Source organism: Capsicum annuum, chromosome 9, assembly GCF_002878395.1.
Source record: "Capsicum annuum cultivar UCD-10X-F1 chromosome 9, UCD10Xv1.1, whole genome shotgun sequence".
Lineage (NCBI taxonomy): Eukaryota > Viridiplantae > Streptophyta > Magnoliopsida > Solanales > Solanaceae > Capsicum > Capsicum annuum.
The window spans coordinates 196,154,289-196,168,923 of record NC_061119.1 but is presented as its reverse complement, the minus strand read 5'-3'; the positions used below and the strand labels follow the sequence as shown (position 1 = coordinate 196,168,923).

At 36.0% G+C, this 14,635-nt stretch overlaps 1 pseudogene; it reads left to right on the top strand.

Moving 5' to 3' along the window:
* Nucleotides 1-941: 941 nt before the first annotated feature.
* Nucleotides 942-14,635, top strand: part of LOC107841217 — a 45,252-nt pseudogene continuing 31,558 nt past the window's right edge.

The window sequence follows — 14,635 nt, the reverse complement described above, 5'->3', positions numbered from 1 at the left end:
AAAACATAGTTGTGCTTTGACAAACATTACTCTGAGGATGTTGTTTGTTCAACCATTACTCATTCATATACCCCTTTGATCACCATTCCCAATTTGTATGGACTATTACATGATCATATGACTTGTTTAAACTCCTTCATATGTGTGAAATTTCATAATTTATTTATTTTTTATTTAATTATTTCCTTTTAAACAATATGCCAGTGAGGAGTTTAAAATCATGTACATAAAATTATGAGGTCTATTATCGATCTTGACAACTGTCAATTATCGATCAAATTTATAAGTCTACAATTGACTGTATGAATTGGTGGACTCTCAAAGCACAAGTATGTTTTGAGAATGTTGTTTGTTCAACCACTACCCATTCATATACCGCTTCGATCACACCCCCAATTGTTGATCAATTTCCATAATTTAGTTTTTTTATTTAATTATTTTCTTTTAAACTACATGATACTGATGGTCCATCGATTCATCTGATCTACGGTAGACCTATATGTATGGTCAAGAATTGACAGAGGCCAAGTTCGATGATAGGTCTTATAATAGTAGCTGGTCACTCATAGATCGAAAACGTTGTCTATGATAGACTATATGTGCAATTCAAGCAATTAACTTTTCATATATTTTATCAAGGAAGTTCACTGTTATATTTATTAATTGAGCAATATGAATTTAAAAAGTTGGCAATGCAATAAAAAATAATCATAAAGAAGAAGTTAACCAATATAAAAATAAAAATCACAAAGAAGAGGGAAAGATAATTAACAAACTTAAATCATTATATTGATATTATTCGTTGCAAATACATACATTTTACCAATATCAAACTAGAAAAAAGGACAAAAAGAAGAACCTTTCTTCTAACAAAAATCCTAACTAAGAAAGTTTCTTCAACAATGAACAAAAACAAAAAATAAAACTATTAAACTAGGGGGATGGTGGGGGGTGATATAGTCGCTGGCTTTCAAACCGAGCCTATCCAGAATTGCTCGTATAAAACGATCGATCCGGCGCAGTTCACATTCAATATAAATGTGAATCTAACCCAGCCACCAGAACAGGCGATCAAGGTCATTGCGGAAGAGAAGAACGTCGTAGTGGTGATGGGTACTCATTCTTCTGAGTAAAAGAAATGAACCGTAATGGGTAATGTCACCTTAATAAAAGTTTTTCAATTCCAAACGTTTGGGAGTCTCCTTCCATTCTCCTATGAAATCACCAGAAACAAGAACAACCTCTGCAATACACATTCTAGAAGTACACTAGAGTCGATCCTCGATTCTGCTAGTGATATATGTCTGTTTTATGAATAGTCAATGACTGGGTAGATATTCGTACAAAGTAAAAGTGAAAAAAATATTTCTAATCAACGATCATCGGGTTTATAGAGTAGAGTAACGAAGTTGGAGTCACTTGAGCTACTGTAATGTATATTCTATAGAGATTTGCATAATTTGAGTAATTTGGCAGCTTTATAACAATGGTGGAAAGCGTGTTTAACAGATAATAAAAAAAGTGGGGTAACAATGGATGCAATGGACAAGATTATGATGTTTGTGGACTAATTTTGAGCTGATCGTCCGAAAAAATCGTTGAAATCGTGCCTGAGATGGAGATTTTTGGAGGAAAATGGGATTTTCTATTTTCAGTTTTTGAATTTTTTTAAAATTATTTTTGGAAAGATATTTTCAATATAATTATGGATAAAGGAGGGGGTTAAAGTGTATTATTAAAAACTTATGTGCTAGATTTGTTAACTTAGAAAGAAGAGATGATGACATCGTATTTAGTGGGTATTTGATAAATTTTTCAAGACTTTGTCTAAATGAAAAACAAAGTTTTTAAAAAGGCTATTTGATTACTTAGCCCGTTCGCAATCATATAGTGAATGACACATATGCTAAAACATTATGGGAAACATTGGACACTTTATGTTTCAAAAATAGACAATAACAAATTGTTCCTGGTAAAGCAATTGATGACATTGAAATATAAAGAGAGCAGTCCTATTCTTGATTATATAAATGATTTTCAAGGTTTTCTTGATCAGCTGTCGAAAATGAGTGTTAATTTCGATGATGAAATAAAAACTTCTTAATACTCTACTAGATTCTTAGGAAACTCTTTGTGTTTGTTTAACAAACTCTTGGTGACAAGGTGACTATGAATTTGTCAAGAATGGTATTTTGAATGAATAAGTAAGGATAAAATCTCAAAACTCATCCTTACATGAAGATGTTCTATTTACAGACCGAGGGAGAGATAAAACGCGAAACACAAGGAATAGAGACAAAAGCAGAAATATATCAAGGTCAGGGTATGAGAGTCGTTCATGCCATCATTGTACATGGAAATGCAGACATGGGTCTGATCGCATAAATGATGAAAAAATGTATGTATCATTGAAGCAAAGACAACTGATGGTAAACAAGAAAATTTCCATTATATTCTCGACTTTGCAATGCTCAATTTTCTTTTAGGTCTCATGCCCTCAACTGCAAGGATATCCTAAAATAAATGCATGTCTTTAAGTCGAAGTTTAGTATTTTGATTCTCAATGGATACTGATTTCAAATTTAATTTCTTGTGTCAATGAAGTCCTCATGAATCATGATGACAACCATAGGGAAAGCTGTTGGGTTCATAGAAGTGTGAATGAAAAATGGAGAAAAATGGTGGAGAAGAGGAGACACCAATTTGAAAAGTGTACTCCCAAAATTAGAAAGTTCACTAATTCTCCCACATTGGTGGGAGAAGGAAACTTTGGAGTGTTTATAATGATAAATACTTACTCCACATGATAAGTGAGGCAAGAAATAAGAGATGCCTCACGCCGTCGTCGTCGTCGCTCGCTTGGCTTCGGCTTCAAATTTGGATAAGATCTATCTTTTTGGACAAACTTTATTTGATGAAATCTGATCAATACTCCATTTATATGCATGCAGTAATACTAACAGATGCAATGTTTCGACAGAACTGATATTTTGACTGAACTGATGCGCTGTTTCTGAATTGATACACTATTTCTTTTCGACTGAACTGATGCATGCACTGAACTGATATATTGTTTCTATTTCGACTGAACAGATGCAATTCTTCAATGAAGTGATGCACTGTTTCGAACAGGTGCACTATTTGGTGAAATGGTATACCGCTTCAGCAAAAATACTACAAACATGCATTTTCAGAAACATCACACCATTTGAGTAAACCAATGCCACCTTTTCGAGGAGGCATCTGCTAGGTTATATAAACCTGCTTTCCTTCACAGGTTTTGAGATAAAATTTTCAGAATAAAAACTCTCTTCTTTTCTTTACAAATATTCTATGTGATAAATCAAAATGTTCTGTGCGTTCGAAGAATCTGCCTATTTAAGGTACCGCTATAGCGAAAATAGGAAGACCATTTTATCCCGGGAGGAAGATTCCATAACCTCGGGTACAGTGAGTGAAATTATTCCACAAGGAAGGAATAAGTTTATAGAATCTGTATAACTTGTTTTTGGAGATTAAAGTTTTAAGCTTTCTACTCCGCTTAAATTTAACTAGTGATTAGAAGACATAAAATCTTCATCACAAGTTAAAGTTCACTCGGTTGATGATTTGAAGTTATAAAAACTTCATCGTTAATTAGAAATAAGAAGAAAAGTTGAAAAGTTATTTAACTTTATAAGTAGTAGTCTAAAAATACTAAATTTTTCTGTCTTCTGTTGACAGGAAAGATGACTAACGAAATTCAAATGATGGATGCGACAACGTCTGTAGGGATAACTAATATTGACACATCAAGTCGCACAAATGCTCCGCCAATAATGGCACCGGCGGAGAAGCCCAAAAAATTTTCGGGCATTGACTTCAAGTCGTGGCAGCAAAAGATGTTCTTTACCTCACCACTTTATGTCTGCAATGGTTCACTAGCGAAGACGCTCCTGAGGTGCCCTAGGGAACCTCGGATAAAGACCGCTTCATTATTGTAGAAACTTGGAAATATTTGGACTTCCTTTGTAGGAATTATATTCTGAGTGGTCTCCAAGATGACCTCTACAATGTTTATAGTGGAACCACGACATCAAAGGAACTGTGGGGGGCACTTGAATGAAAATATAAGATGGAGGATGCGGGAATTAAGAAATTCCTTGTTGCACGGTTCCTGGACTTCAAAATGATAAATAGCAAATCTGTTGTCTCTCAAGTACAGGAGTTGCAAGTCATCATACATGATCTCCTAGTAGAAGGTATATCTTTGAAAAATACCTTAGTTGAACAAATTAGAAATGTTCTTAATACTCACATAAACTATTTTATAGGTTTAATTGTGAATGATGCTTTTCAAGTAGTAGCGATAGTTGAGAAGCTACCACCTTTGTGGAAAGACTTCAAAAACTACTTAAAGAATAAACGCACGGAGATGACTGTTGAAGATCTTATCGTCCGACTTCATATTGAAGAGGATAATAAAGCTACCAAAAGAAGGTCAAATGGGAATTCTACAATTAATGGAGCACATATTGTAGAAGATGACCAAAACAATTCCAAGAAAAGGAATAAAGCTGAACAAGAAAACAATCAACCCAAGAAAAAGTTTAAGGAAAAATGCTTCAAATGTGGCAAGATTGGCCACAAGTCCACAGATTGTCGTGCCCCAATGAAAGGCAAGAAGAAGGATCAAGCAAATATGATTGAATCCAATAAAGAATGCGATGATCTGTGTGCTATGTTCTCAGAATGCAACTTGACGGGGAATCCTCGCGAATGGTGGATGGATTCAGGTGCCACCTGCCATGTATGTGCCAATAAGGAGCTATTTTCTTTATTTGCTCCGGCTCAAGCAAAAGAAATGATGTACATGGCTAACTCCGCTACTGCTAAGGTGGAGGGAACAGGAAAAATTTGCTTAAAGATGACTTCCGACAAGGTCTTGACACTGAACAATGTATTATATGTTCCAGAGTTACATAGGAACTTCATTTTTGTTTCACTCCTAGATAAGAACGGATTCAAATGTGTAACTGTTTCTAAAAAAATTGTAATTAGCAAAGGAGAAATGTATGTAGGAAAAGGCTATCTGATCGAAGGCCTTTATAAGATGAATGTAATGACTGTTGAAATAAATAAAAGTTTGAATTCTTCTTATTTGCTTGAGTCTTATGATTTATGGCATGAACGTTTAGGCCATGTTAATTACAAAATGTTACGAAAACTGATTAACTTGGAACTTTTGCCAAACTTTGAGTGCAATAAATCAAAGTGTCAAATATGTGTGGAATCGAAGTATGCAAAGCATCCTTATAAGTCCGTTGAAAGGAATTCCAATTCCTTAGACTTAATACACACTGACATTTGTGATATGAAGTCAACACCATCACGTGGTGGGAAAAAGTATTTCATAACTTTTATTGATGATTGCACAAGATATTGTTATGTCTACTTGCTAAATAGTAAGGACGAAGCAATATATGCATTTAGGCAATATAAAACTAAAGTTGAAAATCAGTTAGACAAAAAGATCAAAATGATAAGAGGTGATAGGGGTGGAGGATATGAATCTCCCTTTGTGCAAATATGTGTAGAGAATAGAATTATCCATCAAACTACGACCCCACATTCACCTCAATCTAATGAAATTACGGAAAGGAAAAATTGAACTTTGAAGAAAATGATGAATGCCTTACTTATAAGTTCTGGTTTATCGTAAAATTTATGAGGGGAGGGGGCTATCCTTACGAACAATCGTATACTCAACAAAGTTCCCCATACTAAGACATAATCAATCTATCCTTTTGACCAATCGTATACTCAACAAAGTTCCCCATAGTAAGACATAATCAATTCCTTACGAAAAATGGAAAAAAAGAAAACCCAACTTAAAATATTTTAAAGTGTGGGGGTGTTTAGCGAAGGTTCAAGTTCCTATACCTAAAAGGGTTAAGATAGGACCTAAAATGGTGGACTGCATGTTCATAGGATATGCTAAAAGTAGTAATGAATCCGTATCCAGAAATTAATGAAAATAAGGTAATTGAATCAGATAATGTTGAATTCTTTGAAAACATTTACCCGTATAAACTTAGTCTTGAACAGTCTAGTGGAGGATCTAAACGACCTCATGATGAACCAATTGAGAATGAATATAATAAAGAAAATCCAAGACGTAGTATACGTCAAAGAACGTCTACTTCATTTGGATCGGATTTTGTGATATTTTTTTTTGAAAATGAGCCTCAAACATTTAAGGAAGCGATGGTATCTTCGGATTCATCCTTTTGGAAAGAGGCAGTCAATAGTGAGATAGATTCAATCTTAAGCAACCATACATGGGAATTGGTTGACCTTCCTCCCAGAAATAAACCTTTAGGTTCTAAATGGATCTTCAAAAGGAAGATGAAAATGGATGGTACTATTGACAAATACAAGGCAAGACTTGTGGTAAAAGACTTCAAACAAAAAAAAGGACTTGATTACTTCGATAAATACTCGCCAGTAACAAGGATAACATCGATTCGAATGTTAATTGCCTTGGCTGCGGTATATGATCTTGAAATCCATCAAATGGATGTGAAAACCACTTTCCTAAATGGAGAATTAGAGGAAGAAATTTACATGGAACAACCTAAGGGTTTTGTGGTTCCAGGGAAGGAGAATAAGGTGTGTATACTTATTAAGTCATTGTATGGACTAAAGAAAGCACCTAAACAATGGCATGCGAAGTTTGACCAAACCATGTTGGCAAACGAATTCAAAATAAATAAATGTGATAAATGTGTTTATATTAAAGACACTCCAAATCACCAAGTCATTGTATGTTTATATGTGGATGATATGTTGATCATCAGTAGAGACATTTCTAACATAAATGAAACAAAACGAATGCTCGAGATTAAGTTTGATATGAAAGACCTTGGAGTTGCAGATGTAATCTTAGGTATAAGAATCCATCTAACTCCACAAGGGTTGGCATTGTCCCAGTCTCATCATATTGAAAAGGTACTTGACAAGTTCAAGTATATGGAATTCGGTATTGCCAAGACTCCATTGGATATGAGCTTTGCACTTCGAAAGAATAAAGGTGAAAGTGACTTGCAAATGGAGTACGCAAGAGGATTGGGATGTTTAATGTATATAATTAACTGTAAACGACCGGGCATAGCATTCGCTATCAGTATATTGAGTCGGTACATGAGTAATCCCAACAAAACTCATTGGATGGCAATGAAAAGAGTTTTGGGGTATCTTAAATACACTCAAAACTATGCTTTACATTATAATAAATATCCTGTGGTACTTGAAGGATATAGTGATGCAAATTGGATCATCGGATCGAACGAAGTAAAATCCACAAGTGGATATGTATTTACTATTGGTGGAGTAGTAGTTTCTTAGAAATCATCCAAACAGACATGTATCGCTCGCTCTACAATGGAATCTAAATTTATCGCATTAGATAAAGCCGGTGAAGAAGCAGAATGGCTCTGGAATTTCTTGGAAGATATTCCGTATTGGCCCAAGCTAGTGGCACCAGTATGCATACACTGTGATAGCCAAGCGGTAATAGGTAGGGCAAGGAGCATGATGTATAACGGTAAATCTCGTCATATAAGATGAAGACATAATATCGTTAGAGAACTTCTATCTAGTGGAATTATCATTTTAGACTATGTAAAGTCAAAGGATAATGTGTCGGATCCACTTACAAAAGGCCTATCTAGAGAAAGAGTAGAAAGGACATCCAAGGGAATGGGTTTAAGGTATAGGACAAGTTAGCATGGCGGTAACTCTACCTAGAAAACTGGAGATCCCAAGAGCTAGGTTTAAGGAGATCAAATAAAGTTGTGTCTAACAGGTTCAACATTGTCAAATACCCAACCCATTCTCATAATGTAGATAATGTTTAGTAAACAAGGATAAGACTTTAGGTGAAAAGTCTTTTAATGGTTATCTAAATTTGGCAGATTTGACCAAATAGTTTAATCTACAGGATTGAACATTTAGAAATCACCTATGTTATGGAGAAGTGGAAGCCGCTTCAAGGAGAATGTTAGTAAAGGCCTATTCTCTTAGCTCTCATGAAAATCGGGACATGTTCATGGCTGAATAAAACAAAACCGTAAGAACCATAAACGTTAAAAGGCTGGTTGTGTGACATATGTTATCTAGGTGTACATTAAAGCTCGACGGTTCAAAGATATCAAATCTACCGATTGACCGAGTGCATCCGATGCATGTTCACTACGGAAAGTTCAAAGGGAAACCCATTTATCTAGATGCAATCAGTCTTTGCTTGATGATCACATACTTGTCCGTAAAATTTTACGAAAAATAGCCCTTCCCTATTCATGTGGGGGATTGTTGGGTTCATAGAAGTGTGAATGGAAAATGGAGAAAAAATGGTGGAGAAAAGGAGACACTAATTTGGAAAGTGTACTCCCAAAATTGGAAAGTTCACTAATTCTCCCACATTGGTGGAAGAAGGGAACTTTGGAGCGTTTGTAATGATGAATACTTACTCCACATGATAAGTGAGGTAAGAAATAAGAGATGCCTCATGCCGTCGTCTTCGTCGTCGCTCGCTCGGCTTCGGCTTCAGATTTGGATTTGGGTTTGTCAAATGTTCGATCGATGAGATCTATCTTTTTGGACAAACTTTATTTGACGAAATCTGATCAATACTCCATTTATATGCATGCAGCAACAGTAATAGATGCAATGTTTCGACAGAACTGATGCGCTGTTTCGACTGAACTGATGCACTGTTTCTTTTCGACCGAACTGATGCATGCACTGAACTGATATACTTTTCTGTTTCGACTGAACAGATGCAATTCTTCAATGAAGTGATGCACTGTTTTGAACAGGTGCACTGTTTGGTGAAATAGTATACTGCTTTAGCAAAAATACTGCAGACATGCATTTTCAGAAACATCACACCATTTAAGTGAACCAATGCCACCTTTTCGAAGAGGCATCTGTTAGGCTATATAAACCTGCTTTCCTTTACAGGTTTTGAGATGAAATTTTCAGAATAAAAAATCTCTTCTTTTCTTTACAAATATTCTGTGTGATCAATCAAAACGTTCTGTGCGTTCGAAGAATCCGTCTATTTGAGGTACCGCTATAGTCGGATTGAAGGCCATTTTATCCTGGGAGGAAGATTCCATAACTTCGAGTACAGTGAGGGGAATTATTCCTTAAGGAAAGTCCGTGAGTTCGGACGACTTGGCCTTATTCATTTCTGTTTCATCTACTTTCTGAAAGAATAAAATACACCTCTTGAAAAGGTCATTTTGATCTTGTGTTGAGGGTATTTGATATACTTCATTGTGTTCTTGTTTATACTTGAATTTTAGTTGAAGTTGTTCTGCATATACAGATTCTGCGTACCCATAGAAGGAAATAACAAAAGCAACTTAACTTTATCAATGAAGGAAAGAACATATCTTCATTAGCATTTTGATATTGTTCTGGAAAATGTATTCTCCCTACTAGTTTTTTCAGAGCTTGGTCAAGATCCTTTTGCCAAGAGACAAGAAAATAAGAAGAAGAGAGTAGAAAAAAAAAGAGAAAAACCGATATAGTAACTTGAAGGAAGCTGCAAAAGCTGGTGCCTTTCCAAGGTCTTGTTCTTTTAAACTTCTCATTGTTTTTCTGCCAAAACCTTGTTCTTTATTATTTCCAGTCATATGAGCGATTTATTAGTTTTTTTTTATCCATGTATCAAATCCATTTATTTAAAGATCCAGTTTAGACTAGCTGTTGAATTATTTCATTTATTAGCAAATTTCATTGAAGAAAGTTATCAGTTGCTAAATTCTGCCTTCACATTTGCATACCTTTTCATTAATTTCATTGTTCTTGATAAGCGGTGGTTAAAACTTTTTACTCCCCGAAAGAAAACCTCTTGCACTTATTCGAAGTGCTTACAAATCCCTGACATATTTGCGGTTTTGCAATTTGTCTAATGTTTTCTCAAATGATGTTAGACACAACAGTGTCTAAGTTCATCATCACCGTGGAAGGAGAGGATTCTTTGTGACTTGTAAGTCACAGAGCTTTCCTTGGTGTCAGAGTTTTATGCCTGTACATGAAACTATCATCTCTTACAACAAGATTGCATAGTCAATGGTGGAGAAAAACAAAAACCTTGTTGAAAGAGCTTCTTTAATTATGATATGTAGTTGTAGAAGTATTTCTTCAAAAAGTATGTCTAGTTATCTGATCTTTTCCTATCACTTCTAGCAAATCTTAGTGAATTCGTAGCATTAGCGAATGAATCAAAACAATGGTTGTCCAATTATGTTTACGAGTTTCCTTTTGGGCTGGTTTGCTGATGTCCATGTTCTGTTTGCATACATTCGTTGGCCACTTGTTGGCACGACAGTTAAAAACATGTGCCTCACATTCCATTTCTTGCTTTACAGTCACGTTCAGCTTGCTGCCACAACACTTTCTATAACAGGAACACAAGCTGCACGAAGGAAAATTAGCAAGGATGAACTAGGGAACATAACTGGAATGGAAGCACATGCAACAGCTAGTGGCAAAAAATTTGACAAAAAGTTGCCTGGTGAAAAGCCCCGAATACATGACACGAAGTATCAGGAGGTTTGTATTATGAAGCGTGAATATATATTTCACTTAGTTCTAACCTAATTGTACATGTCTAAGTCTCCACTTTACTCCTATCTACAACCAGTTCCTACCAGTCATGGAAGGGTCAGGAATAGGCTCCTTAGAGAAACAAAAAATGGACAAAGTTCTAAACAAATTGATGGTCAAGAACTCACATGAGATACTCATGTGCAAAAGGTATGGAATATGCATATGTACATCTCTATCATTTTATCATCCCAGATTTCTACGCGCCAGTGTTGTCAAAGGCATGTGATGATGCATAGTTACTACGATACTATGCTTTGTTCTGATGATTTTGACAAACTTTCTGAGGGACTAGATGAAGAATCAAGTATTCATACTAGACCGATCTCCGAAGGAATAAGGGAATCAGGTTCTTAGGGGATTCATACTGTAGATGCACTCATAACCTTGTTAACTGGTAACTTCTTTAGAGGACCCCTCTTCCTTGTTTTGGCTTTGTTCATACGTGTTAGTGTTGCCCCAGTGGCCATGATTTAACCTAGTGTGCACTTTGCTTTACTTGGTTTGCTGTTATTAATTTTCTAATAATGTCAAAAGGGGGAAGATGTGTGTGTTAATAATAGGTAGCTGATTCTTGATTCATGATTAGGGCTAAAGCGTGAAGAAATGTGAAGTGACCTGGTAGACAGGGAAATATGACAGAAGATGTGTGCTAGGGAAACTGGTTGAAAGGAGGATGTAGACACCTAATTTTGTCCTTCCCAAAGACCCAAGTTACACATTTTTATCCCTGTCTTACCACGTACCCTCACCCGTATGATTATATCCCATAAAAATACAAAAATAACAAACCCACTAACAAACCTAATCCCCAATTATTCTTTTGTAACAAAATTAACCACTCCTCCTACCAATTTTGGACAACACATCACTACTCCATGCCCCCATACCCTACCCCACCTACCCTACCCCAATACCCACCCACGTAACCCCACCCGATCCCCTATATATTTTTTGTCTTCACTGGAATACGGGGATAGACACAGAGCACATCTCAATTTTTTTTCCTTTCTTCTCCAAAAAAGGAACCACTCCATTAATATACAGAATACACACTCATCTTCTTCCTTTCTTTCGATCGACACTCACCCTCACCATTTACACGACACACACATACTCTCTCAGACGCATATAACACGCAACATTATACACAGAAATAAGGGGGTTCTTCCATTTTGGACCTTGAAGAACAATATACACCATTCTTTTCTTCTTCTTCTTCTTTTGGGTTCACAGACACACAAAAAAGGGATACGTACATACACATAGTGAGAGTAAATAAAAAAAAAATGAAGAGAGTTTGAGTAAGATCCATCTGTTTTCTCGAGATATTCCAACGAACCTATGCCGGAATCGGGTTAAGTTCATTGTTTGCTCAGTCTAAACCCAAAACCCCAATCTTCTTGTCATTCTCGTTAGTTTGTAGTTGAATCTGGCCGAAAATAGTGTGGTTCGCCAGAATCTATTTTGGTATTGTTGTTTGCTACCTCGTTTGAGTTCACCGGAACTCAGATTACACCGGATTCGGTCATTTATCAGGTCGATTGAGGCTTTAGGTTCGTCTGTTTAGTGTCATTTTCGAAATCAGGTTTGGGTACATCGATTTTCTTTCATTGAAATTGCATACGGGCTGACTTGTTCGGTTATTACGCTTTTCAGGGTTTGTTGGTTTACACACTGGTTCTAGAAATTTGGATGCTGTTTGGTCTTAGTCAAATTATTGTGACAGTTTCGGGTGCTGTTTTTCTATCCGAGTTCGATCCAAAAAGTTGTTTAGGTTCTATTCGAAATTTCAAGTTCGGGTTTTCTTATTATCAACAAAGATCAGATTGTCGAAAGGTCCAATTCTACTACTCTTTTCCTTTTCTATTTTATTGTTTACTATGCTTTGGTGTTTGGATTAAGCTTCAGGTGTTGTTCGATACTTGTTTGGTGATGAATGCATGTTGTCTGGATTGGTGATAGGTTGTCATTTTGATATTGACTCGTTGTTTAATTTCGTTGAAAAGTGATTATGGGTCGTTGAAATAGAAATGGTGAATTGTGAAAATTTAGTATTAAAATGAAAATTGGGGCGGAATTGAGAATTTGATAAAATGGTGAATTTGGATTGATTAAAGACTTTTGGTTTAATTTGGTTTAAATATAAATATGGTTGAAATGCAGTAGTATCATGATAAGACCGGCAAAAGCGTAGGCAAACGTGGGCCGGGTAGGCAAATTTAGGGGGTGTTTGAATATGTGCATGAATGGTACTTTCTACTTTATTGCACGAAAAGTTTAAATTGTACTCATTTGGCCGGGGAATGCCCCGAAGGAATTGTATTGATTTATCCGGGGAATGCCCCGAAGTACCTTGTACTTGGAAGATGATCTTGATGAAGACCCGCGGAATCGGGTAAGGCATTGGAGCTTAGTGTAGATTTAGTTTAGACTAGGATTTATATTTTCGTATTTTTCTATTTTTCGGACTGTATAATTGGACTGGACTTTACATTTTTTTGGATTGTTTTGTTTTGTTTATTGTTTGATGATTTTGCGTGCTTTTGCGTTGTTTATACATTTCGTAATGCCAAAATAGTCGAAACACTCTACCAAGCGACCGTGGTTGAACCACGGGATCGAGGGGTGCCTAACACCTACCCCTCGGTCAACAGAATTCCTTAGCCGGAGTCTCTGTTCGCAAATCAGTTTAAAGAGTCAAATGGTTTGAAAAGGATTTTCCAATGGTGACTTGGCACACCAGATTATGCCAAGTGGCGACTCTGAATAAAAAATGTAAATAATCCTTTTTCGAAACAAATTTTCATCTTTTGTCACTTTAATAATTAAAACCCTTTCGAACTTAAAATAACCATATCTTTTTTTGGAGTACGTAGAAAGGGGAGTGACAGATCTGGCGATCCTGCTGGGGACAGTATGAGAATTCGAGCTTATTTTTGAGTCGTATCGGCTTTGTTTGGCATTACGAGTGTATAAGCATCGTTTGTGATTATTGTTGATGTTATTTTCACTTTTGTGAGTTTTCGTGCTCTTTGTTTATAGTATTTATCCTATGTGTTACCGCTTTATATCTGTCATCATGAGTCCACCCCTCGGCCTTCTTTCTGCAACAAGTCCGTAGTACACGTGTTGTACACAACCTCTAGTTGAGTCACCCTTATTTTAGGGGGGAGCCGTCGGTGTTTTGGAGTAGGTATCGACCATACGCTCCCCCGAATAGCCTTGATAGTGAACCACAACGTAGGTCAGTCTTTAGGTCATGCTTATGTGCATCATACGGAGACCTAGCGGAACCCACATGGCCCTTTGTAGGAGACTCCCCTTTAAAGCATCCCTACGTGCTAACTGCTGCATTTTTAAGGGTAACGTGGTCATTTGACGGATTGATTTTTGAAAAAAAAATAAAAATAAATTGTTAGGAGTAAGGTGCGTAGGCAAAAACGAAAAAGAAAAAATAGAAAAGTGAGTCGAAAAGAATGAATCAAAAGGAGTGTCGTAGTTTATTTTAGAGTTCTTTATGGCTTTTGTTCTTCACGATCCAAAAACTCAAAAAGATTTTTTTTTTTTTACGTTTTACATTACCGTAACTTCAATAAAAAAAAAAATTCAAAAAAAAAAAATGAAATGAAAAAAGAGGGTTTTGTTTGCCATTTCTACTTATTTGTCAAAAACAAAAATACTAGAAAGATTTTTCTTCATAATTGGTGGTGTCGGGGTCTAGCTGAAAATCCAAAAGTTTTTCTTTTTCGTTTGTTTTTGGTAGTGTCGCTAAAGTTAGGGTCAATTTATTAGTTAATCGTTAATTGTCCAATCTGGACGAACTACGCACCCCTGATTCTCCTCTTTCGGGATGTGAGATACTTAGGCAGCCTATTGTTGGTTCGGGGATCTTATTTAAAAAATTTCAAAAAACAAATGATTTTCTTCACTCTTTATTTAGAGTAGGTGTTTCATACATATCTTGAAAAAAAAA